We start from the raw sequence: 26,374 nt of genomic DNA on the forward strand, positions 1-26,374 counted from the left end.
AAAACCGTTTGAGTGAATCCAGGATGAGGGAAGAGACAGAGGGGATGGAAGTGTGTGGATGTGTATAGACTGTGAGTCATAAAACCGTCTACGTGAATCCAGGAAGAGGGAAGAGGGAGAGGGGGTGGAAGTGTGTGGATGTGCATAGACTGTGAGTCTTAAGAACGTCTGAGTGAATCCAGGAAGAGGGAACAGGCAGAGGCGATGGAAGTGTGTGGATATGCACCGGCTGTGAGTCTTAAAAGTGTTTGAGTGAATCCAGGTAGAGGGAAGAGGCAGAGGGGCTGGAAGTGTGTGGATGTGCACCGGCTGTGAGTCTTAAAACCATCTGAGTGAATCCAGGAAGACGGAACAGGCAGAGGGGATTGAAGTGTGTAGATGTGCATAGACTGTGAGTCATAAAACCGTCTAGGTGAATCCAGGAAGAGGGAAGAGGGAGAGGGGCTGGAAGTGTGTGTGCTGTGCACAGGCTGTGAGTCTTAAGAACGTCTGAGCGAATCCAGGAAGAGGGAAGAGGCAGAGTGGCTGGAAGTATGTGTGCTGTGCACAGGCTGTGAGTCTTAAGAACGTCTAAATGAATCCAGGAATAGGGAAGAGACAGAGGGGCTGAAAGTGTGTGGATGTGCATAGACTGTGAGTCTTAAAACCGTCTACGTGAATCCAGGAAGAGGGAAGAGGGAGAGGGGATGGAAGTGTGTGGATGTGCACGGGCTGTGAGTCTTAAAACCGTCTGATTGAATCCAGGAAAAGGGAAGAGGCAGAGGGGCTGGAAGTGTGTGGATGTGCACCGACTGTGAGTCTTAAGAACGTTTTACTGAATCCAGGAAGAGGGAAGAGGCAGAGGGGTTGGAAGTGTGTGGATGTGCACCAGCTGTGAGTCTTAAAACCGTTTGGGTGAATCCAGGAAGAGGGAAGAGACAGAGGGGATGGAAGTGTGTGGGTGTGCATAGACTGTGAGTCATAAAACCGTCTACGTGAATCCAGGAAGAGGGAAGAGGGAGAGGGGGTGGAAGTGTGTGGATGTGCTTAGACTGTAAGTCTTAAAACCGTCTAGGTGAATCCAGGAAGAGGGAGAGGGGATGGAAGTGTGTGGATGTGCATAGATTGTGATTCTTAAAACTGTCTACGTGAATCCAGGAAGAGGGAAGAGGGAGAGCGGCTGGAAGTGTGTGTGCTGTGCACAGGCAGTGAGTCTTAAGAACGTCTGAATGAATCCAGGAAGACGGAACAGGCAGAGGCGATGGAAGTGTGTGGATATGCACCGGCTGTGAGTCTTAAAAGTGTTTGAGTGAATCCAGGTAGAGGGAAGAGGCAGAGGGGCTGGAAGTGTGTGGATGTGCACCGGCTGTGAGTCTTAAAACCATCTGAGTGAATCCAGGAAGAGGGAACAGGCAGAGGGGATTGAAGTGTGTAGATGTCCATAGACTGTGAGTCATAAAACCGTCTAGGTGAATCCAGGAAGAGGGAAGAGGGAGAGGGGATGGAAGTGTGTGGATGTGCACCGGCTTTGAGTCTTAAAACCGTCTGAGTGAATCCAGGAAGAGGGAACAGGTAGAGGGGATGGAAGTGTGTGGATGTGCATAGACTGTGAGTCATAAAACCGTCTACGTGAATCCAGGAAGAGGGAAGAGGGAGAGGGGGTGGAAGTGTGTGGATGTGCATAGATTTTAATAATAATAATAATATATTTATTTCTTAGCCGCACCCTCTCCCGAAGGACTCGGGGCGGCGTACAATGAAACATACGAAATAAATATGTGGACAAAACAAACATATAACAAAGACATATACTGAGACATACACAAGGAGGAGGTCGGCTAAAAATAAAAACAATTAAAATACAGTATTAAAACCCCTAGAAATTAAATATAATTAAAATACCCAGTTAAAAACCCGTCAGGAGCGATATGGTTAGATCAAAGTTGAGCCAGGCCAGCTGCTTGGAATAGGTGGGTCTTAAGCTTAATACGGAAGGAGCGGAGGTCAGAGGTAATCCTAATATCCGGAGGGAGGTCATTCCAAAGGGCTGGGCCCGCCACAGAGAAGGCTCTACTCCTAGGCGCCGCCCCACGACATTGTCTAGTGGACGGCACCTGGAGGAGGCCCTCTCTGTGCGAGTGAATTAGTCGCAGGGATGTATGGGGCAGAATACGATCCCGCAAGTAACTAGGTTTTGATTCTTAAAACTGTCTACGTGAATCCAGGAAGAGGGAAGAGGGAGAGGGGCTGGAAGTGTGTGTGCTGTGCACAGGCTGTGAGTCTTAAGAACGTCTGAGTGAATCCAGGAAGAGGGAAGAGGCAGAGGGGCTGGAAGTGTGTGTGCTGTGCAGAGGCAGTGAGTCTTAAGAACGGCTGAATGAATCCAGGAAGACGGAAGAGGCAGAGGGGCTGGAAGTGTTTGGATGTGCACCGGCTGTGAGTCTTAAAACCGTTCGAGTGAATCCAGGAAGAGGGAACAGGCAGAGGGGATGGAAGTGTGTGGATGTGCATAGACTGTGTGTCTTAAAACCATCTACGTGAATCCAGGAAGAGGGAAGAGGGAGAGGGGCTGGAAGTGTGTGTGCTGTGCACAGGCTGTGAGTCTTAAGAACGTCTGAGTGAATCCAGGAAGAGGGAACAGGCAGAGGCGATGGAAGTGTGTGGATATGCACCGGCTGTGAGTCTTAAAAGTGTTTGAGTGAATCCAGGTAGAGGGAAGAGGCAGAGGGGCTGGAAGTGTGTGGATGTGCACCGGCTTTGAGTCTTAAAACCGTCTGAGTGAATCCAGGAAGAGGGAACAGGCAGAGGGGATGGAAGTGTGTGGATGTGCATAGACTGTGAGTCATAAAACCGTCTACGTGAATCCAGGAAGAGGGAAGAGGGAGAGGGGGTGGAAGTGTGTGGATGTGCATAGATTTTAATAATAATAATAATATATTTATTTCTTAGCCGCACCCTCTCCCGAAGGACTCGGGGCGGCGTACAATGAAACATACGAAATAAATATGTGGACAAAACAAACATATAACAAAGACATATACTGAGACATACACAAGGAGGAGGTCGGCTAAAAATAAAAACAATTAAAATACAGTATTAAAACCCCTAGAAATTAAATATAATTAAAATACCCAGTTAAAAACCCGTCAGGAGCGATATGGTTAGATCAAAGTTGAGCCAGGCCAGCTGCTTGGAATAGGTGGGTCTTAAGCTTAATACGGAAGGAGCGGAGGTCAGAGGTAATCCTAATATCCGGAGGGAGGTCATTCCACAGGGCTGGGCCCGCCACAGAGAAGGCTCTACTCCTAGGCGCCGCCCCACGACATTATCTAGTGGACGGCACCTGGAGGAGGCCCTCTCTGTGCGAGCGAATTGGTCGCAGGGATGTATGGGGCAGAATACGATCCCGCAAGTAACTAGGTTTTGATTCTTAAAACTGTCTACGTGAATCCAGGAAGAGGGAAGAGGGAGAGGGGCTGGAAGTGTGTGGATGTGCATAGACTGTGAGTCTTAAAATCGTCTACGTGAATCCAGGAAGAGGGAAGAGGGAGAGGGGCTGGAAGTGTGTGTGCTGTGCACAGGCTGTGAGTCTTAAGAACGTCTGAGTGAATCCAGGAAGAGGGAAGAGGCAGAGGGGCTGGAAGTATGTGTGCTGTGCACAGGCTGTGAGTCTTAAGAACGTCTACATGAATCCAGGAAGAGGGAAGAGACAGAGGGGCTGAAAGTGTGTGGATGTGCATAGACTGTGAGTCTTAAAACCGTCTACGTGAATCCAGGAAGAGGGAAGAGGGAGAGGGGATGGAATTGTGTGGATGTGCACGGGCTGTGAGTCTTAAAACCGTCTGAGTGAATCCAGGAAGAGGGAACAGGCAGAGGGGATGGAAGTGTGTCGATGTGCACCGGCTGTGAGTCTTAAGAACGTTTTAGTGAATCCAGGAAGAGGGAAGAGGCAGAGGGGTTGGGAGTGTGTGGATGTGCACCAGCTGTGAGTCTTAAAACCGTTTGGGTGAATCCAGGAAGAGGGAAGATTCAGAGGGGATGGAAGTGTGTGGGTGTGCATAGATTATGAGTCATAAAACCGTCTACGTGAATCCAGGAAGAGGGAAGAGGGAGAGGGGGTGGAAGTGTGTGGATGTGCATAGACTGTGAGTCTTAAAACCGTCTTCGTGAATCCAGGAAGAGGGAAGAGGGAGAGGGGCTGGAAGTGTGTGTACTGTGCACAGGCTGTGAGTCTTAAGAACGTCTGAGTGAATCCAGGAAGAGGGAAGAGCAAGAGGGGCTTGAAGTGTGTGTGCTGTGCACAGGCTGTGAATCTTAAGAACGTCTGAATGAATCCAGGAAGAGGGAAGAGGCAGAGGGGCTGGAAGTGTGTGGATGTACACCGGCTGTGAGTCTTAAAACCGTTTGAGTGAATCCAGGAAGAGGGAAGAGGCAGACGGGCTGAAAATGTGTGGATGTGCATAGACTGTGAGTCTTAAAACCGTCTACGTGAATCCAGGAAGAGGGAAGAGGTAGAGGGGATGGAAGTGTGTGGATGTGCACCGGCTGTGAGTCTTAAGAACGTCTGAATGAATCCAGGAAGAGGGAAGAGGCAGAGGGGCTGGAAGTGTGTGGATGTACACCGGCTGTGAGTCTTAAAACCGTTTGAGTGAATCCAGGATGAGGGAAGAGACAGAGGGGATGGAAGTGTGTGGATGTGTATAGACTGTGAGTCATAAAACCGTCTACGTGAATCCAGGAAGAGGGAAGAGGGAGAGGGGGTGGAAGTGTGTGGATGTGCATAGATTGTGATTCTTAAAACCGTCTACGTGAATCCAGGAAGAGGGAAGAGGGAGAGGGGCTGGAAGTGTGTGTGCTGTGCACAGGCTGTGAGTCTTAAGAACGTCTGAGTGAATCCAGGAAGAGGGAACAGGCAGAGGGCATGGAAGTGTGTGGATGTGCATAGACTATGAGTCATAAAACCGTTTGAGTGAATCCAGGAAGAGGGAAGAGGGAGAGGGGGTGGAAGTGTGTGGATGTGCATAGATTGTGAGTCTTAAAACCGTCTACGTGAATCCAGGAAGAGGGAGAGGGGCTGGAAGTGTTTGTGTTGTGCACAGGCTGTGAGTCTTAAGAACGTCTGAGTGAATCCAGGAAGAGGGAAGAGGCAGAGGGGCTGGAAGTGTGTGGATATGCACCGGCTGTGAGTCTTAAAACCGTTTGAGTGAATCCAGGAAGAGGGAAGAGGCAGAGGGGTTGGAAGTGTGTGGATGTGCACCAGCTGTGAGTCTTAAAACCGTCTACGTGAATCCAGGAAGAGGGAAGAGGGAGAGGGGCTGGAATTGTGTGTGCTGTGCACAGGCTGTGAGTCTTAAGAACGTCTGAGTGAATCCAGGAAGAGGGAAGAGGCAGAGGGACTGCAAGTGTGTGTGCTGTGCACAGGCAGCGAGTCTTAAGAACGTATGAATGAATCCAGGAAGAGGCAGAGGGGCTGGAAGTGTTTGGATGTGCACCGGCTGTGAGTCTTAAAACCGTTCGAGTGAATCCAGGAAGAGGGAACAGGCAGAGGGGATGGAAGTGTGTGGATGTGCATAGACTGTGAGTCTTAAAACCGTCTACGTGAATCCAGGAAGAGGGAAGAGGGAGAGGGGCTGGAAGTGTGTGTGCTGTGCACAGGCTGTGAGTATTAAGAACGTCTGAGTGAATCCAGGAAGAGGGAACAGGCAGAGGGGATGGAAGTGTGTGGATGTGCATAGACTGTGAGTCATAAAACCGTCTACGTGAATCCAGGAAGAGGGAAGAGGGAGAGGGGGTGGAAGTGTGTGGATGTGCATAGATTGTGAGTCTTAAAACCGTCTACGTGAATCCAGGAAGTGGGAGAGGGGGTGGAAGTGTTTGTGTTGTGCATAGATTGTGATTCTTAAAACCATCTACGTGAATCCAGGAAGAGGGAAGAGGGAGAGGGGCTGGAAGTGTTTGTGCTGTGCACAGGCTGTGAGTCTTAAGAACGTCTGAGTGAATCCAGGAAGAGGGAACAGGCAGAGGGCATGGAAGTGTGTGGATGTGCATAGACTGAGTCATAAAACCGTTTGAGTGAATCCAGGAAGAGGGAACAGGCAGAGGGCATGGAAGTGTGTGGATGTGCATAGCTTGTGAGTCTAAAGAACGTCTGAGTGAATCCAGGAAGAGGGAAGAGGGAGAGGGGGTGGAAGTGTGTGGATGTGCATAGACTGTGAGTCTTAAAACCGTCTACGTGAATCCAGGAAGAGGGAAGAGGCAGGGGGGCTGGAAGTGTGTGTGCTGTGCACAGGCAGCGAGTCTTAAGAACGTCTGAATGAATCCAGGAAGAGGGGAGAGGCAGAGGGGCTGGAAGTGTGTGGATGTACACCGGCTGTGAGTCTTAAAACCGTTTGAGTGAATCCAGGAAGAGGGAAGAGGCGGAGGGGCTGGAAGTGTGTGGATGTGCACCGGCTGTGAGTCTTAAAACCGTCTGAGTGAATCCAGGAAGAGGGAACAGGCAGAGGGGATTGAAGTGTGTGGATGTGCATAGACTGTGAGTCATAAAACCGTCTACGTGAATCCAGGAAGAGGGAAGAGGGAGAGGGGGTGGAAGTGTGTGGATGTGCATAGATTGTGATTCTTAAAACTGTCTACGTGAATCCAGGAAGAAGGAAGAGGGAGAGGGGCTGGAAGTGTGTGTGCTGTGCACAGGCAGCGAGACTTAAGAACGTCTGAATGAATCCAGGAAGAGGCAGAGGGGCTGGAAGTGTTTGGATGTGCACCGGCTGTGAGTCTTAAAACCGTTCGAGTGAATCCAGGAAGAGGGAACAGGCAGAGGGGATGGAAGTGTGTGGATGTGCATAGACTGTGAGTCTTAAAACCGTCTACGTGAATCCAGGAAGAGGGAAGAGGGAGAGGGGCTGGAAGTGTGTGTGCTGTGCACAGGCTGTGAGTCTTAAGAACGTCTGAGTGAATCCAGGAAGAGGGAAGAGGCAGAGTGGCTGGAAGTATGTGTGCTGTGCACAGGCTGTGAGTCTTAAGAACGTCTGAATGAATACAGGAAGAGGGAAGAGACAGAGGGGATGGAAGTGTGTGGATGTGCACCGGCTGTGAGTCTTAAAACCGTCTGAGTGAATCCAGGAATAGGGAACAGGCAGAGGGGATGGAAGTGTGTGGATGTGCATAGACTGTGAGTCATAAAACCGTGTACGTGAATCCAGGAAGAGGGAAGAGGGAGAGGGGGTGGAAGTGTGTGGATGTACATAGATTGTGAGTCTTAAAACCGTCTACGTGAATCCAGGAAGAGGGAGAGGGGCTGGAAGTGTTTGTGTTGTGCACAGGCTGTGAGTCTTAAGAATGTCTGAGTGAATCCAGGAAGAGGGAAGAGGCAGAGGGGCTGGAAGTGTGTGGATATGCACCGGCTGTGAGTCTTAAAACCGTTTGAGTGAATCCAGGAAGAGGGAAGAGGCAGAGGAGTTGGAAGTGTATGGATGTGCACCAGCTGTGAGTCTTAAAACCGTTTGGGTGAATCCAGGAAGAGGGAAGAGGCAGAGGGGCTGGAAGTGTGTGGATGTGCACCGGCTGTGAGTCTTAAAACCGTCTGAGTGAATCCAGGAATAGGGAAGAGGCGGAGGGGCTGGAAGTGTGTGGATGTGCACCGGCTGTGAGTCTTAAAACCGTCTGAGTGAATCCAGGAAGAGGGAACAGGCAGAGGGGATTGAAGTGTGTGGATGTGCATAGACTGTGAGTCATAAAACCGTCTACGTGAATCCAGGAAGAGGGAAGAGGGAGAGGGGGTGGAAGTGTGTGGATGTGCATAGATTGTGATTCTTAAAACTGTCTACGTGAATCCAGGAAGAAGGAAGAGGGAGAGGGGCTGGAAGTGTGTGTGCTGTGAACAGGCAGCGAGACTTAAGAACGTCTGAATGAATCCAGGAAGAGGCAGAGGGGCTGGAAGTGTTTGGATGTGCACCGGCTGTGAGTCTTAAAACCGTTCGAGTGAATCCAGGAAGAGGGAACAGGCAGAGGGGATGGAAGTGTGTGGATGTGCATAGACTGTGAGTCTTAAAACCGTCTACGTGAATCCAGGAAGAGGGAAGAGGGAGAGGGGCTGGAAGTGTGTGTGCTGTGCACAGGCTGTGAGTCTTAAGAACGTCTGAGTGAATCCAGGAAGAGGGAAGAGGCAGAGTGGCTGGAAGTATGTGTGCTGTGCACAGGCTGTGAGTCTTAAGAACGTCTGAATGAATACAGGAAGAGGGAAGAGACAGAGGGGATGGAAGTGTGTGGATGTGCACCGGCTGTGAGTCTTAAAACCGTCTGAGTGAATCCAGGAATAGGGAACAGGCAGAGGGGATGGAAGTGTGTGGATGTGCATAGACTGTGAGTCATAAAACCGTGTACGTGAATCCAGGAAGAGGGAAGAGGGAGAGGGGGTGGAAGTGTGTGGATGTACATAGATTGTGAGTCTTAAAACCGTCTACGTGAATCCAGGAAGAGGGAGAGGGGCTGGAAGTGTTTGTGTTGTGCACAGGCTGTGAGTCTTAAGAATGTCTGAGTGAATCCAGGAAGAGGGAAGAGGCAGAGGGGCTGGAAGTGTGTGGATATGCACCGGCTGTGAGTCTTAAAACCGTTTGAGTGAATCCAGGAAGAGGGAAGAGGCAGAGGGGTTGGAAGTGTATGGATGTGCACCAGCTGTGAGTCTTAAAACCGTTTGGGTGAATCCAGGAAGAGGGAAGAGGCAGAGGGGCTGGAAGTGTGTGGATGTGCACCGGCTGTGAGTCTTAAAACCGTCTGAGTGAATCCAGGATGAGGGAAGAGGCAGAGGGGCTGAAAGTGTGTGGATGTGCATAGCTTGTGAGTCTTAAGAACGTCTGAGTGAATCCAGGAAGAGGGAAGAGGGAGAGGGGGTGGAAGTGTGTGGATGTGCATAGACTGTGAGTCTTAAAACCGTCTACGTAAATCCAGGAAGAAGGAAGAGGGAGAGGGGCTGGAAGTGTTTGTGCTATGCACAGGATGTGAGTCTTAAGAACATCTGAGTGAATCCAGGAAGACGGAAGAGGCAGAGGGGCTGGAAGTGTGTGGATGTGCACCGGCTGTGAGTCTTAAAACCGTTCAAGTGAATCCAGGAAGAGGGAACAGTCAGAGGGGATGGAAGTGTGTGGATGTGCACCAGCTATGAGTCTTAACACCGTCTGAATGAATCCAGGAAGAGGGAAGAGGCAGAGGGGCTGGAAGTGTGTGGATGTGCACCGGCTGTGAGTCTTAAAACCATCTGAGTGAATCCAGGAAGAGGGAACAAGCAGAGGGGATTGAAGTGTGTGGATGTGCATAGACTGTGAGTCATAAAACCGTCTACGTGAATCCAGGAAGAGGGAAGAGGGAGAGGGGGTGGAAGTGTGTGGATGTGCATAGATTGTGATTCTTAAAACCGTCTACGTGAATCCAGGAAGAGGGAAGAGGGAGAGGGGCTGGAATTGTGTGTGCTGTGCACAGGCTGTGAGTCTTAAGAACGTCTGAGTGAATCCAGGAAGAGGGAAGAGACAGAGGGCATGGAAGTGTGTGGATGTGCATAGACTGAGTCATAAAACCGTTTGAGTGAATCCAGGAAGAGGGAAGAGGGAGAGGGGGTGGAAGTGTGTGTGCTGTGCATAGACTGTGACTCTTAAAACCGTCTACGTGAATCCATGAAGAGGTAGAGGGCCTGGAAGTGTGTGTGCTGTGCACACGCTGTGAGTCTTAAGAACATCTGAGTGAATCCAGGAAGAGGGAAGAGGCAGAGGGGCTGGAAGTGTGTGGATATGCACCGGCTGTGAGTCTTAAAACCGTTTGAGTGAATCCAGGAAGAGGGAAGAGGCAGAGGGGTTGGAAGTGTGTGGATGTGCACCAGCTGTGAGTCTTAAAACCGTTTGGGTGAATGCAGAAAGAGGGAAGAGGCAGAGGGGCTGGAAGTGTTTGGATGTGCACCGGCTGTGAGTCTTAAAACCGTCTGAGTGAATCCAGGATGAGGGAAGAGGCAGAGGGGCTGAAAGTGTGTGGATGTGCATAGCTTGTGAGTCTAAAGAACGTCTGAGTGAATCCAGGAAGAGGGAAGAGGGAGAGGGGGTGGAAGTGTGTGGATGTGCATAGACTGTGAGTCTTAAAACCGTCTACGTGAATCCAGGAAGAAGGAAGAGGGAGAGGGGCTGGAAGTGTTTCTGCTGTGCACAGGCTGTGAGTCTTAAGAACGTCTGAGTGAATCCAGGAAGAGGGAAGAGGCAGAGGGGCTGGAAGTGTGTGTGCTGTGCACAGGCAGCGAGTCTTAAGAACGTCTGAATGAATCCAGGAAGAGGGGACAGGCAGAGGAGCTGGAAGTGTGTGGATGTACACCGGCTGTGAGTCTTAAAACCGTTTGAGTGAATCCAGGAAGAGGGAAGAGGCAGAGGGGCTGGAAGTGTGTGGATGTGCACCGGCTGTGAGTCTTAAAACCGTCTGAGTGAATCCAGGAAGAGGGAAGAGGGAGAGGGGGTGGAAGTGTGTGGATGTGCATAGACTGTGAGTCATAAAACCGTCTACGTGAATCCAGGAAGAGGGAAGAGGGAGAGGGGGTCGAAGTGTGTGGATGTGCATAGATTGTGATTCTTAAAACCGTCTACGTGAATCCAGGGAGAAGGAAGAGGGAGAGGGGCTGGAAGTGTGTGTGCTGTGCACAGGCAGCGAGACTTAAGAACGTCTGAATGAATCCAGGAAGAGGCAGAGGGGCTGGAAGTGTTTGGATGTGCACCGGCTGTGAGTCTTAAAACAGTTCGAGTGAATCCAGGAAGAGGGAACAGGCAGAGGGGATGGAAGTGTGTGGATGTGCATAGACTGTGAGTCTTAAAACCGTCTACGTGAATCCAGGAAGAGGGAAGAGGGAGAGGGGCTGGAAGTGTGTGTGCTGTGCACAGGCTGTGAGTCTTAAGAACGTCTGAGTGAATCCAGGAAGAGGGAAGAGGCAGAGTGGCTGGAAGTATGTGTGCTGTGCACAGGCTGTGAGTCTTAAGAACGTCTGAATGAATACAGGAAGAGGGAAGAGACAGAGGGGATGGAAGTGTGTGGATGTGCACCGGCTGTGAGTCTTAAAACCGTCTGAGTGAATCCAGGAATAGGGAACAGGCAGAGGGGATGGAAGTGTGTGGATGTGCATAGACTGTGAGTCATAAAACCGTGTACGTGAATCCAGGAAGAGGGAAGAGGGAGAGGGGGTGGAAGTGTGTGGATGTACATAGATTGTGAGTCTTAAAACCGTCTACGTGAATCCAGGAAGAGGGAGAGGGGCTGGAAGTGTTTGTGTTGTGCACAGGCTGTGAGTCTTAAGAATGTCTGAGTGAATCCAGGAAGAGGGAAGAGGCAGAGGGGCTGGAAGTGTGTGGATATGCACCGGCTGTGAGTCTTAAAACCGTTTGAGTGAATCCAGGAAGAGGGAAGAGGCAGAGGGGTTGGAAGTGTATGGATGTGCACCAGCTGTGAGTCTTAAAACCGTTTGGGTGAATCCAGGAAGAGGGAAGAGGCAGAGGGGCTGGAAGTGTGTGGATGTGCACCGGCTGTGAGTCTTAAAACCGTCTGAGTGAATCCAGGATGAGGGAAGAGGTAGAGGGGCTGAAAGTGTGTGGATGTGCATAGCTTGTGAGTCTTAAGAACGTCTGAGTGAATCCAGGGAGGGAAGAGGGAGAGGGGGTGGAAGTGTGTGGATGTGCATAGACTGTGAGTCTTAAAACCGTCTACGTAAATCCAGGAAGAAGGAAGAGGGAGAGGGGCTGGAAGTGTTTGTGCTATGCACAGGATGTGAGTCTTAAGAACATCTGAGTGAATCCAGGAAGACGGAAGAGGCAGAGGGGCTGGAAGTGTGTGGATGTGCACCGGCTGTGAGTCTTAAAACCGTTCAAGTGAATCCAGGAAGAGGGAACAGTCAGAGGGGATGGAAGTGTGTGGATGTGCACCAGCTATGAGTCTTAACACCGTCTGAATGAATCCAGGAAGAGGGAAGAGGCAGAGGGGCTGGAAGTGTGTGGATGTGCACCGGCTGTGAGTCTTAAAACCATCTGAGTGAATCCAGGAAGAGGGAACAAGCAGAGGGGATTGAAGTGTGTGGATGTGCATAGACTGTGAGTCATAAAACCGTCTACGTGAATCCAGGAAGAGGGAAGAGGGAGAGGGGGTGGAAGTGTGTGGATGTGCATAGATTGTGATTCTTAAAACCGTCTACGTGAATCCAGGAAGAGGGAAGAGGGAGAGGGGCTGGAATTGTGTGTGCTGTGCACAGGCTGTGAGTCTTAAGAACGTCTGAGTGAATCCAGGAAGAGGGAAGAGACAGAGGGCATGGAAGTGTGTGGATGTGCATAGACTGAGTCATAAAACCGTTTGAGTGAATCCAGGAAGAGGGAAGAGGGAGAGGGGGTGGAAGTGTGTGTGCTGTGCATAGACTGTGACTCTTAAAACCGTCTACGTGAATCCATGAAGAGGTAGAGGGCCTGGAAGTGTGTGTGCTGTGCACAGGCTGTGAGTCTTAAGAACATCTGAGTGAATCCAGGAAGAGGGAAGAGGCAGAGGGGCTGGAAGTGTGTGGATATGCACCGGCTGTGAGTCTTAAAACCGTCTGAGTGAATCCAGGAATAGGGAACAGGCAGAGGGGATGGAAGTGTGTGGATGTGCATAGACTGTGAGTCATAAAACCGTGTACGTGAATCCAGGAAGAGGGAAGAGGGAGAGGGGGTGGAAGTGTGTGGATGTACATAGATTGTGAGTCTTAAAACCGTCTACGTGAATCCAGGAAGAGGGAGAGGGGCTGGAAGTGTTTGTGTTGTGCACAGGCTGTGAGTCTTAAGAATGTCTGAGTGAATCCAGGAAGAGGGAAGAGGCAGAGGGGCTGGAAGTGTGTGGATATGCACCGGCTGTGAGTCTTAAAACCGTTTGAGTGAATCCAGGAAGAGGGAAGAGGCAGAGGGGTTGGAAGTGTATGGATGTGCACCAGCTGTGAGTCTTAAAACCGTTTGGGTGAATCCAGGAAGAGGGAAGAGGCAGAGGGGCTGGAAGTGTGTGGATGTGCACCGGCTGTGAGTCTTAAAACCGTCTGAGTGAATCCAGGATGAGGGAAGAGGCAGAGGGGCTGAAAGTGTGTGGATGTGCATAGCTTGTGAGTCTTAAGAACGTCTGAGTGAATCCAGGAAGAGGGAAGAGGGAGAGGGGGTGGAAGTGTGTGGATGTGCATAGATTGTGATTCTTAAAACCGTCTACGTGAATCCAGGAAGAGGGAAGAGGGAGAGGGGCTGGAAGTGTGTGTGCTGTGCACAGGCTGTGAGTATTAAGAACGTCTGAATGAATCCAGGAAGAGGGTAGAGACAGAGGGGATGGAAGTGTGTGGATGTGCACCGGCTGTGAGTCTTAAAATCGTCTGAGTGAATCCAGGAAGAGGGAACAGGCAGAGGGGATGGAAGTGTGTGGATGTGCATAGACTGTGAGTCATAAAACCGTCTACGTGAATCCAGGAAGAGGGAAGAGGGAGAGGGGGTGGAAGTGTGTGGATGTGCATAGATTGTGAGTCTTAAAACCGTCTACGTGAATCCAGGAAGTGGGAGAGGGGGTGGAAGTGTTTGTGTTGTGCATAGATTGTGATTCTTAAAACCATCTACGTGAATCCAGGAAGAGGGAAGAGGGAGAGGGGCTGGAAGTGTTTGTGCTGTGCACAGGCTGTGAGTCTTAAGAACGTCTGAGTGAATCCAGGAAGAGGGAACAGGCAGAGGGCATGGAAGTGTGTGGATGTGCATAGACTGAGTCATAAAACCGTCTGAGTGAATCCAGGATGAGGGAAGAGGCAGAGGGGCTGAAAGTGTGTGGATGTGCATAGCTTGTGAGTCTAAAGAACGTCTGAGTGAATCCAGGAAGAGGGAAGAGGGAGAGGGGGTGGAAGTGTGTGGATGTGCATAGACTGTGAGTCTTAAAACCGTCTACGTGAATCCAGGAAGAGGGAAGAGGCAGAGGGGCTGGAAGTGTGTGTGCTGTGCACAGGCAGCGAGTCTTAAGAACGTCTGAATGAATCCAGGAAGAGGGGAGAGGCAGAGGGGCTGGAAGTGTGTGGATGTACACCGGCTGTGAGTCTTAAAACCGTTTGAGTGAATCCAGGAAGAGGGAAGACGCGGAGGGGCTGGAAGTGTGTGGATGTGCACCGGCTGTGAGTCTTAAAACCGTCTGAGTGAATCCAGGAAGAGGGAACAGGCAGAGGGGATTGAAGTGTGTGGATGTGCATAGACTGTGAGTCATAAAACCGTCTACGTGAATCCAGGAAGAGGGAAGAGGGAGAGGGGGTGGAAGTGTGTGGATGTGCATAGATTGTGATTCTTAAAACTGTCTACGTGAATCCAGGAAGAAGGAAGAGGGAGAGGGGCTGGAAGTGTGTGTGCTGTGAACAGGCAGCGAGACTTAAGAACGTCTGAATGAATCCAGGAAGAGGCAGAGGGGCTGGAAGTGTTTGGATGTGCACCGGCTGTGAGTCTTAAAACCGTTCGAGTGAATCCAGGAAGAGGGAACAGGCAGAGGGGATGGAAGTGTGTGGATGTGCATAGACTGTGAGTCTTAAAACCGTCTACGTGAATCCAGGAAGAGGGAAGAGGGAGAGGGGCTGGAAGTGTGTGTGCTGTGCACAGGCTGTGAGTCTTAAGAACGTCTGAGTGAATCCAGGAAGAGGGAAGAGGCAGAGTGGCTGGAAGTATGTGTGCTGTGCACAGGCTGTGAGTCTTAAGAACGTCTGAATGAATACAGGAAGAGGGAAGAGACAGAGGGGATGGAAGTGTGTGGATGTGCACCGGCTGTGAGTCTTAAAACCGTCTGAGTGAATCCAGGAATAGGGAAGAGGCGGAGGGGCTGGAAGTGTGTGGATGTGCACCGGCTGTGAGTCTTAAAACCGTCTGAGTGAATCCAGGAAGAGGGAACAGGCAGAGGGGATTGAAGTGTGTGGATGTGCATAGACTGTGAGTCATAAAACCGTCTACGTGAATCCAGGAAGAGGGAAGAGGGAGAGGGGGTGGAAGTGTGTGGATGTGCATAGATTGTGATTCTTAAAACTGTCTACGTGAATCCAGGAAGAAGGAAGAGGGAGAGGGGCTGGAAGTGTGTGTGCTGTGAACAGGCAGCGAGACTTAAGAACGTCTGAATGAATCCAGGAAGAGGCAGAGGGGCTGGAAGTGTTTGGATGTGCACCGGCTGTGAGTCTTAAAACCGTTCGAGTGAATCCAGGAAGAGGGAACAGGCAGAGGGGATGGAAGTGTGTGGATGTGCATAGACTGTGAGTCTTAAAACCGTCTACGTGAATCCAGGAAGAGGGAAGAGGGAGAGGGGCTGGAAGTGTGTGTGCTGTGCACAGGCTGTGAGTCTTAAGAACGTCTGAGTGAATCCAGGAAGAGGGAAGAGGCAGAGTGGCTGGAAGTATGTGTGCTGTGCACAGGCTGTGAGTCTTAAGAACGTCTGAATGAATACAGGAAGAGGGAAGAGACAGAGGGGATGGAAGTGTGTGGATGTGCACCGGCTGTGAGTCTTAAAACCGTCTGAGTGAATCCAGGAATAGGGAACAGGCAGAGGGGATGGAAGTGTGTGGATGTGCATAGACTGTGAGTCATAAAACCGTGTACGTGAATCCAGGAAGAGGGAAGAGGGAGAGGGGGTGGAAGTGTGTGGATGTACATAGATTGTGAGTCTTAAAACCGTCTACGTGAATCCAGGAAGAGGGAGAGGGGCTGGAAGTGTTTGTGTTGTGCACAGGCTGTGAGTCTTAAGAATGTCTGAGTGAATCCAGGAAGAGGGAAGAGGCAGAGGGGCTGGAAGTGTGTGGATATGCACCGGCTGTGAGTCTTAAAACCGTTTGAGTGAATCCAGGAAGAGGGAAGAGGCAGAGGGGTTGGAAGTGTATGGATGTGCACCAGCTGTGAGTCTTAAAACCGTTTGGGTGAATCCAGGAAGAGGGAAGAGGCAGAGGGGCTGGAAGTGTGTGGATGTGCACCGGCTGTGAGTCTTAAAACCGTCTGAGTGAATCCAGGATGAGGGAAGAGGCAGAGGGGCTGAAAGTGTGTGGATGTGCATAGCTTGTGAGTCTTAAGAACGTCTGAGTGAATCCAGGAAGAGGGAAGAGGGAGAGGGGGTGGAAGTGTGTGGATGTGCATAGACTGTGAGTCTTAAAACCGTCTACGTAAATCCAGGAAGAAGGAAGAGGGAGAGGGGCTGGAAGTGTTTGTGCTATGCACAGGATGTGAGTCTTAAGAACATCTGAGTGAATCCAGGAAGAGGGAACAGTCAGAGGGGATGGAAGTGTGTGGATGTGCACCAGCTATGAGTCTTAACACCGTCTGAATGAATCCAGGAAGAGGGAAGAGGCAGAGGGGCTGGAAGTGTGTGGATGTGCACCGGCTGTGAGTCTTAAAACCATCTGAGTGAATCCAGGAAGAGGGAACAAGCAGAGGGGATTGAAGTGTGTGGATGTGCATAGACTGTGAGTCATAAAACCGTCTACGTGAATCCAGGAAGAGGGAAGAGGGAGAGGGGGTGGAAGTGTGTGGATGTGCATAGATTGTGATTCTTAAAACCGTCTACGTGAATCCAGGAAGAGGGAAGAGGGAGAGGGGCTGGAATTGTGTGTGCTGTGCACAGGCTGTGAGTCTTAAGAACGTCTGAGTGAATCCAGGAAGAGGGAAGAGACAGAGGGCATGGAAGTGTGTGGATGTGCATAGACTGAGTCATAAAACCGTTTGAGTGAATCCAGGAAGAGGGAAGAGGGAGAGGGGGTGGAAGTGTGTGTGCTGTGCATAGACTGTAACTCTTAAAACCGTCTACGTGAATCCATGAAGAGGTAGAGGGCCTGGAAGTGTGTGTGCTGTGCACAGGCTGTGAGTATTAAGAACATCTGAGTGAATCCAGGAAGAGGGAAGAGGCAGAGGGGCTGGAAGTGTGTGGATATGCACCGGCTGTGAGTCTTAAAACCGTTTGAGTGAATCCAGGAAGAGGGAAGAGGCAGAGGGGTTGGAAGTGTGTGGATGTGCAGCAGCTGTGAGTCTTAAAACCGTTTGGGTGAATGCAGAAAGAGGGAAGAGGCAGAGGGGCTGGAAGTGTTTGGATGTGCACCGGCTGTGAGTCTTAAAACCGTTTGAGTGAATCCAGGAAGAGGGAAGAGGGAGAGGGGGTGGAAGTGTGTGGATGTGCATAGACTGTGAGTCATAAAACCGTCTACGTGAATCCAGGAAGAGGGAAGAGGGAGAGGGGGTCGAAGTGTGTGGATGTGCATAGATTGTGATTCTTAAAACCGTCTACGTGAATCCAGGGAGAAGGAAGAGGGAGAGGGGCTGGAAGTGTGTGTGCTGTGCACAGGCAGCGAGACTTAAGAACGTCTGAATGAATCCAGGAAGAGGCAGAGGGGCTGGAAGTGTTTGGATGTGCACCGGCTGTGAGTCTTAAAACAGTTCGAGTGAATCCAGGAAGAGGGAACAGGCAGAGGGGATGGAAGTGTGTGGATGTGCATAGACTGTGAGTCTTAAAACCATCTACGTGAATCCAGGAAGAGGGAAGAGGGAGAGGGGCTGGAAGTGTGTGTGCTGTGCACAGGCTGTGAGTCTTAAGAACGTCTGAGTGAATCCAGGAAGAGGGAAGAGGCAGAGTGGCTGGAAGTATGTGTGCTGTGCACAGGCTGTGAGTCTTAAGAACGTCTGAATGAATACAGGAAGAGGGAAGAGACAGAGGGGATGGAAGTGTGTGGATGTGCACCGGCTGTGAGTCTTAAAACCGTCTGAGTGAATCCAGGAATAGGGAACAGGCAGAGGGGATGGAAGTGTGTGGATGTGCATAGACTGTGAGTCATAAAACCGTGTACGTGAATCCAGGAAGAGGGAAGAGGGAGAGGGGGTGGAAGTGTGTGGATGTACATAGATTGTGAGTCTTAAAACCGTCTACGTGAATCCAGGAAGAGGGAGAGGGGCTGGAAGTGTTTGTGTTGTGCACAGGCTGTGAGTCTTAAGAATGTCTGAGTGAATCCAGGAAGAGGGAAGAGGCAGAGGGGCTGGAAGTGTGTGGATATGCACCGGCTGTGAGTCTTAAAACCGTTTGAGTGAATCCAGGAAGAGGGAAGAGGCAGAGGGGTTGGAAGTGTATGGATGTGCACCAGCTGTGAGTCTTAAAACCGTTTGGGTGAATCCAGGAAGAGGGAAGAGGCAGAGGGGCTGGAAGTGTGTGGATGTGCACCGGCTGTGAGTCTTAAAACCGTCTGAGTGAATCCAGGATGAGGGAAGAGGCAGAGGGGCTGAAAGTGTGTGGATGTGCATAGCTTGTGAGTCTTAAGAACGTCTGAGTGAATCCAGGGAGGGAAGAGGGAGAGGGGGTGGAAGTGTGTGGATGTGCATAGACTGTGAGTCTTAAAACCGTCTACGTAAATCCAGGAAGAAGGAAGAGGGAGAGGGGCTGGAAGTGTTTGTGCTATGCACAGGATGTGAGTCTTAAGAACATCTGAGTGAATCCAGGAAGACGGAAGAGGCAGAGGGGCTGGAAGTGTGTGGATGTGCACCGGCTGTGAGTCTTAAAACCATCTGAGTGAATCCAGGAAGAGGGAACAAGCAGAGGGGATTGAAGTGTGTGGATGTGCATAGACTGTGAGTCATAAAACCGTCTACGTGAATCCAGGAAGAGGGAAGAGGGAGAGGGGGTGGAAGTGTGTGGATGTGCATAGATTGTGATTCTTAAAACCGTCTACGTGAATCCAGGAAGAGGGAAGAGGGAGAGGGGATGGAATTGTGTGTGCTGTGCACAGGCTGTGAGTCTTAAGAACGTCTGAGTGAATCCAGGAAGAGGGAAGAGACAGAGGGCATGGAAGTGTGTGGATGTGCATAGACTGAGTCATAAAACCGTTTGAGTGAATCCAGGAAGAGGGAAGAGGGAGAGGGGGTGGAAGTGTGTGTGCTGTGCATAGACTGTGACTCTTAAAACCGTCTACGTGAATCCATGAAGAGGTAGAGGGCCTGGAAGTGTGTGTGCTGTGCACAGGCTGTGAGTCTTAAGAACATCTGAGAGAATCCAGGAAGAGGGAAGAGGCAGAGGGGCTGGAAGTGTGTGGATATGCACCGGCTGTGAGTCTTAAAACCGTTTGAGTGAATCCAGGAAGAGGGAAGAGGCAGAGGGGTTGGAAGTGTGTGGATGTGCACCAGCTGTGAGTCTTAAAACCGTTTGGGTGAATGCAGAAAGAGGGAAGAGGCAGAGGGGCTGGAAGTGTTTGGATGTGCACCGGCTGTGAGTCTTAAAACCGTCTGAGTGAATCCAGGATGAGGGAAGAGGCAGAGGGGCTGAAAGTGTGTGGATGTGCATAGCTTGTGAGTCTAAAGAACGTCTGAGTGAATCCAGGAAGAGGGAAGAGGGAGAGGGGGTGGAAGTGTGTGGATGTGCATAGACTGTGAGTCTTAAAACCGTCTACGTGAATCCAGGAAGAAGGAAGAGGGAGAGGGGCTGGAAGTGTTTCTGCTGTGCACAGGCTGTGAGTCTTAAGAACGGCTACATGAATCCAGGAAGAGGGAAGAGACAGAGGGGCTGAAAGTGTGTGGATGTGCATAGACTGTGATTCTTAAAACCGTCTACGTGAATCCAGGAAGAGGGAAGAGGGAGAGGGGATGGAATTGTGTGGATGTGCACGGGCTGTGAGGCTTAAAACCGTCTGAGTGAATCCAGGAAGAGGGAACAGGCAGAGGGGATGGAAGTGTGTGGATGTGCACCGGCTGTGAGTCTTAAGAATGTTTTAGTGAATCCAGGAAGAGGGAAGAGGCAGAGGGGTTGGGAGTGTGTGGATGTGCACCAGCTGTGAGTCTTAAAACCGTTTGGGTGAATCCAGGAAGAGGGAAGATTCAGAGGGGCTGGAAGTGTGTGGATATGCACCGGCTGTGAGTCTTAAAACCGTCTGAGTGAATCCAGGATGAGGGAAGAGACAGAGGGGATGGAAGTGTGTGTGTGTGCATAGACTATGAGTCATAAAACCGTCTACGTGAATCCAGGAAGAGGGAAGAGGGAGAGGCGGTGGAAGTGTGTGGATGTGCATAGACTGTGAGTCTTAAAACCGTCTTCGTGAATCCAGGAAGAGGGAAGAGGGAGAGGGGCTGGAAGTGTGTGTGCTGTGCACAGGCTGTGAGTCTTAAGAACGTCTGAGTGAATCCAGGAAGAGGGAAGAGCAAGAGGGGCTGGAAGTGTGTGTGCTGTGCACAGGCTGTGAGTCTTAAGAACGTCTGAATGAATCCAGGAAGAGGGAAGAGGCAGAGGGGCTGGAAGTGTGTGGATGTACACCGGGTGTGAGTCTTAAAACCGTTTGAGTGAATCCAGGAAGAGGGAAGAGGCAGACGGGCTGAAAATGTGTGGATGTGCATAGACTGTGAGTCTTAAAACCGTCTACGTGAATCCAGGAAGAGGGAAGAGGGAGAGGGGATGGAAGTGTGTGGATGTGCACCGGCTGTGAGTCTTAAGAACGTCTGAATGAATCCAGGAAGAGGGAAGAGGCAGAGGGGCTGGAAGTGTGTGGATGTACACCGGCTGTGAGTCTTAAAACCGTTTGAGTGAATCCAGGATGAGGGAAGAGACAGAGGGGATGGAAGTGTGTGGATGTGTATAGACTGTGAGTCATAAAACCGTCTACGTGAATCCAGGAAGAGGGAAGAGGGAGAGGGGGTGGAAGTGTGTGGATGTGCATAGACTGTGAGTCTTAAGAACGTCTGAGTGAATCCAGGAAGAGGGAACAGGCAGAGGCGATGGAAGTGTGTGGATATGCACCGGCTGTGAGTCTTAAAAGTGTTTGAGTGAATCCAGGTAGAGGGAAGAGGCAGAGGGGCTGGAAGTGTGTGGATGTGCACCGGCTGTGAGTCTTAAAACCATCTGAGTGAATCCAGGAAGAGGGAACAGGCAGAGGGGATTGAAGTGTGTAGATGTGCATAGACTGTGAGTCATAAAACCGTCTAGGTGAATCCAGGAAGAGGGAAGAGGGAGAGGGGCTGGAAGTGTGTGTGCTGTGCACAGGCTGTGAGTCTTAAGAACGTCTAAATGAATCCAGGAATAGGGAAGAGACAGAGGGGCTGAAAGTGTGTGGATGTGCATAGACTGTGAGTCTTAAAACCGTCTACGTGAATCCAGGAAGAGGGAAGAGGGAGAGGGGATGGAAGTGTGTGGATGTGCACGGGCTGTGAGTCTTAAAACCGTCTGAGTGAATCCAGGAAGAGGGAACAGGCAGAGGGGATGGAAGTGTGTGGATGTGCACCAGCTGTGAGTCTTAAAACCGTCTGATTGAATCCAGGAAAAGGGAAGAGGCAGAGGGGCTGGAAGTGTGTGGATGTGCACCGACTGTGAGTCTTAAGAACGTTTTACTGAATCCAGGAAGAGGGAAGAGACAGAGGGGATGGAAGTGTGTGGGTGTGCATAGACTGTGAGTCATAAAACCGTCTACGTGAATCCAGGAAGAGGGAAGAGGGAGAGGGGGTGGAAGTGTGTGGATGTGCATAGACAGTGAGTCTTAAAACCGTCTACGTGAATCCAGGATGAGGGAAGAGACAGAGGGGATGGAAGTGTGTGGGTGTGCATAGACTATGAGTCATAAAACCGACTACGTGAATCCAGGAAGAGGGAAGAGGGAGAGGGGGTGGAAGTGTGTGGATGTGCTTAGACTGTAAGTCTTAAAACCGTCTACGTGAATCCAGGAAGAGGGAGAGGGGCTGGAAGTGTGTGTGCTGTGCACAGGCTGTGAGTCTTAAGAACGTCTGAGTGAATCCAGGAAGAGGGAACAGGCAGAGGCGATGGAAGTGTGTGGATATGCACCGGCTGTGAGTCTTAAAAGTGTTTGAGTGAATCCAGGTAGAGGGAAGAGGCAGAGGGGCTGGAAGTGTGTGGATGTGCACCGGCTGTGAGTCTTAAAACCGTCTGAGTGAATCCAGGAAGAGGGAACAGGCAGAGGGGATTGAAGTGTGTAGATGTGCATAGACTGTGAGTCATAAAACCGTCTAGGTGAATCCAGGAAGAGGGAGAGGGGATGGAAGTGTGTGGATGTGCATAGATTGTGATTCTTAAAACTGTCTACGTGAATCCAGGAAGAGGGAAGAGGGAGAGCGGCTGGAAGTGTGTGTGCTGTGCACAGGCTGTGAGTCTTAAGAACGTCTGAGCGAATCCAGGAAGAGGGAAGAGGCAGAGTGGCTGGAAGTATGTGTGCTGTGCACAGGCTGTGAGTCTTAAGAACGTCTAAATGAATCCAGGAAGAGGGAACAGGCAGAGGGGATGGAAGTGTGTGGATGTGCATAGACTGTGAGTCATAAAACAGTGTAAGTGAATCCAGGAAGAGGGAAGAGGGACAGGGGGTGGAAGTGTGTGGATGTGCATAGATTGTGATTCTTAAAACTGTCTACGTGAATCCAGGAAGAGGGAAGAGGGAGAGGGGCTGGAAGTGTGTGTGCTGTGCACAGGCAGTGAGTCTTAAGAACGTCTGAATGAATCCAGGAAGACGGAAGAGGCAGAGGGGCTGGAAGTGTTTGGATGTGCAACGGCTGTGAGTCTTAAAACCGTTCGAGTGAATCCAGGAAGAGGGAACAGGCAGAGGGGATGGAAGTGTGTGGATGTGCATAAACTGTGAGTCTTAAAACCATCTACGTGAATCCAGGAAGAGGGAAGAGGGAGAGGGGCTGGAAGTGTGTGTGCTGTGCACAGGCTGTGAGTCTTAAGAACGTCTGAGTGAATCCAGGAAGAGGGAAGAGGCAGAGGGGCTGGAAGTGTGTGTGCTGTGCACAGGCAGTGAGTCTTAAGAACGTCTGAATGAATCCAGGAAGACGGAAGAGGCAGAGGGGCTGGAAGTGTTTGGATGTGTACCGGCTGTGAGTCTTAAAACCGTTCGAATGAATCCAGGAGGAGGGAAGAGTTAGAGGGGTTGGAAGTGTGTGGATGTGCACCGGCTGTGAGTCTTAAAACCATCTACGTGAATCCAGGAAGAGGGAAGAGGGAGAGCGGCTGGAAGTGTGTGTGCTGTGCACAGGCTGTGAGTCTTAAGAACGTCTGAGTGAATCCAGGAAGAGGGAACAGGCAGAGGCGATGGAAGTGTGTGGATATGCACCGGCTGTGAGTCTTAAAAGTGTTTGAGTGAATCCAGGTAGAGGGAAGAGGCAGAGGGGCTGGAAGTGTGTGGATGTGCACCGGCTGTGAGTCTTAAAACCATCTGAGTGAATCCAGGAAGAGGGAACAGACAGAGGGGATTGAAGTGTGTAGATGTCCATAGACTGTGAGTCATAAAACCGTCTAGGTGAATCCAGGAAGAGGGAAGAGGGAGAGGGGATGGAAGTGTGTGGATGTGCACCGGCTTTGAGTCTTAAAACCGTCTGAGTGAATCCAGGAAGAGGGAACAGGCAGAGGGGATGGAAGTGTGTGGATGTGCATAGACTGTGAGTCATAAAACCGTCTAGGTGAATCCAGGAAGAGGGAGAGGGGATGGAAGTGTGTGGATGTGCATAGATTGTGATTCTTAAAACTGTCTACGTGAATCCAGGAAGAGGGAAGAGGGAGAGGGGCTGGAAGTGTGTGTGCTGTGCACAGGCTGTGAGTCTTAAGAACGTCTGAGTGAATCCAGGAAGAGGGAAGAGGCAGAGTGGCTGGAAGTATGTGTGCTGTGCACAGGCTGTGAGTCTTAAGAACGTCTAAATGAATCCAGGAAGAGGGAACAGGCAGAGGGGATGGAAGTGTGTGGATGTGCATAGACTGTGAGTCATAAAACCGTGTAAGTGAATCCAGGAAGAGGGAAGAGGGAGAGGGGGTGGAAGTGTGTGGATGTGCATAGATTGTGATTCTTAAAACCATCTACGTGAATCCAGGAAGAGGGAAGAGGGAGAGGGGCTGGAAGTGTGTGTGCTGTGCACAGGCAGTGAGTCTTAAGAACGTCTGAATGAATCCAGGAAGACGGAAGAGGCAGAGGGGCTGGAAGTGTTTGGATGTGCACCGGCTGTGAGTCTTAAAACCGTTCGAGTGAATCCAGGAAGAGGGAACAGGCAGAGGGGATGGAAGTGTGTGGATGTGCATAAACTGTGAGTCTTAAAACCATCTACGTGAATCCAGGAAGAGGGAAGAGGGAGAGGGGCTGGAAGTGTGTGTGCTGTGCACAGGCTGTGAGTCTTAAAACCGTCTGAGTGAATCCAGGAAGAGGGAACAGGCAGAGGGGATGGAAGTGTGTGGATGTGCATAGACTGTGAGTCATAAAACCGTCTACGTGAATCCAGGAAGAGGGAAGAGGGAGAGGGGGTGGAAGTGTGTGGATGTGCATAGATTTTAATAATAATAATAATATATTTATTTCTTAGCCGCACCCTCTCCCGAAGGACTCGGGGCGGCGTACAATGAAACATACGAAATAAATATGTGGACAAAACAAACATATAACAAAGACATATACTGAGACATACACAAGGAGGAGGTCGGCTAAAAATAAAAACAATTAAAATACAGTATTAAAACCCCTAGAAATTAAATATAATTAAAATACCCAGTTAAAAACCCGTCAGGAGCGATATGGTTAGATCAAAGTTGAGCCAGGCCAGCTGCTTGGAATAGGTGGGTCTTAAGCTTAATACGGAAGGAGCGGAGGTCAGAGGTAATCCTAATATCCGGAGGGAGGTCATTCCAAAGGGCTGGGCCCGCCACAGAGAAGGCTCTACTCCTAGGCACCGCCCCACGACATTGTCTAGTGGACGGCACCTGGAGGAGGCCCTCTCTGTGCGAGTGAATTAGTCGCAGGGATGTATGGGGCAGAATACGATCCCGCAAGTAACTAGGTTTTGATTCTTAAAACTGTCTACGTGAATCCAGGAAGAGGGAAGAGGGAGAGGGGCTGGAAGTGTGTGTGCTGTGCACAGGCTGTGAGTCTTAAGAACGTCTGAGTGAATCCAGGAAGAGGGAAGAGGCAGAGGGGCTGGAAGTGTTTGGATGTGCACCGGCTGTGAGTCTTAAAACCGTTCGAGTGAATCCAGGAAGAGGGAACAGGCAGAGGGGATGGAAGTGTGTGGATGTGCATAGACTGTGAGTCTTAAAACCATCTACGTGAATCCAGGAAGAGGGAAGAGGGAGAGGGGCTGGAAGTGTGTGTGCTGTGCACAGGCTGTGAGTCTTAAGAACGTCTGAGTGAATCCAGGAAGAGGGAACAGGCAGAGGCGATGGAAGTGTGTGGATATGCACCGGCTGTGAGTATTAAAAGTGTTTGAGTGAATCCAGGTAGAGGGAAGAGGCAGAGGGGCTGGAAGTGTGTGGATGTGCACCGGCTTTGAGTCTTAAAACCGTCTGAGTGAATCCAGGAAGAGGGAACAGGCAGAGGGGATGGAAGTGTGTGGATGTGCATAGACTGTGAGTCATAAAACCGTCTACGTGAATCCAGGAAGAGGGAAGAGGGAGAGGGGGTGGAAGTGTGTGGATGTGCATAGATTTTAATAATAATAATAATATATTTATTTCTTAGCCGCACCCTCTCCCGAAGGACTCGGGGCGGCGTACAATGAAACATACGAAATAAATATGTGGACAAAACAAACATATAACAAAGACATATACTGAGACATACACAAGGAGGAGGTCGGCTAAAAATAAAAACAATTAAAATACAGTATTAAAACCCCTAGAAATTAAATATAATTAAAATACCCAGTTAAAAACCCGTCAGGAGCGATATGGTTAGATCAAAGTTGAGCCAGGCCAGCTGCTTGGAATAGGTGGGTCTTAAGCTTAATACGGAAGGAGCGGAGGTCAGAGGTAATCCTAATATCCGGAGGGAGGTCATTCCACAGGGCTGGGCCCGCCACAGAGAAGGCTCTACTCCTAGGCGCCGCCCCACGACATTGTCTAGTGGACGGCACCTGGAGGAGGCCCTCTCTGTGCGAGTGAATTAGTCGCAGGGATGTACGGGGCACAATACGATCCCGCAAGTAACTAGGTTTTGATTCTTAAAACTGTCTACGTGAATCCAGGAAGAGGGAAGAGGCAGAGTGGCTGGAAGTATGTGTGCTGTGCACAGGCTGTGAGTCTTAAGAACGTCTAAATGAATCCAGGAATAGGGAAGAGACAGAGGGGCTGAAAGTGTGTGGATGTGCATAGACTGTGAGTCTTAAAACCGTCTACGTGAATCCAGGAAGAGGGAAGAGGGAGAGGGGATGGAAGTGTGTGGATGTGCACGGGCTGTGAGTCTTAAAACCGTCTGAGTGAATCCAGGAAGAGGGAACAGGCAGAGGGGATGGAAGTGTGTGGATGTGTACCAGCTGTGAGTCTTAAAACCGTCTGATTGAATCCAGGAAAAGGGAAGAGGCAGAGGGGCTGGAAGTGTGTGGATGTGCACCGGCTGTGAGTCTTAAGAACGTTTTAGTGAATCCAGGAAGAGGGAAGAGGCAGAGGGGTTGGAAGT

Source organism: Natrix helvetica (assembly GCF_964273705.1).
Source record: "Natrix helvetica genome assembly, chromosome: W".
Lineage (NCBI taxonomy): Eukaryota > Metazoa > Chordata > Lepidosauria > Squamata > Natricidae > Natrix > Natrix helvetica.